We start from the raw sequence: 367 nt of genomic DNA, 5'->3' as shown, positions 1-367 counted from the left end.
CGTGTCGTGTCGTGTCGTGTCGTGTCGTCCCGCTGTGCCGGGGACAGCCTCCGTGCTGGGAGCCAGCCCATCTCCACCCGCGCACCACCCCCATGACCCCTGAGCGCGTCCTTAGTGGAGCGAGTGGTGCTGACTCGGCGCTCTGTCGGCTGCTGTCTGTGCGGTCCGTCTCCCATGCTGCCCCGCGGGCGGGTGTGGGCACCTGCGCAATCTGAATGAAGTTCACAGGCGGGCAGACGGCCTTCGGGACTGTTGATTTATAATGAGATTTGTTTATTTGAAAGGCAGAGTTAGAGCTGCCGTCCGCTCGTTCGTCCCCCAAATGGCTGCAATGGCCGGGAGCCAGGAACGCCACCCGGGTCTCCCA

Source organism: Oryctolagus cuniculus, chromosome 16, assembly GCF_964237555.1.
Source record: "Oryctolagus cuniculus chromosome 16, mOryCun1.1, whole genome shotgun sequence".
Classification (NCBI taxonomy): Eukaryota; Metazoa; Chordata; class Mammalia; order Lagomorpha; family Leporidae; genus Oryctolagus; species Oryctolagus cuniculus.
This window is presented reverse-complemented; position numbering follows the sequence as displayed.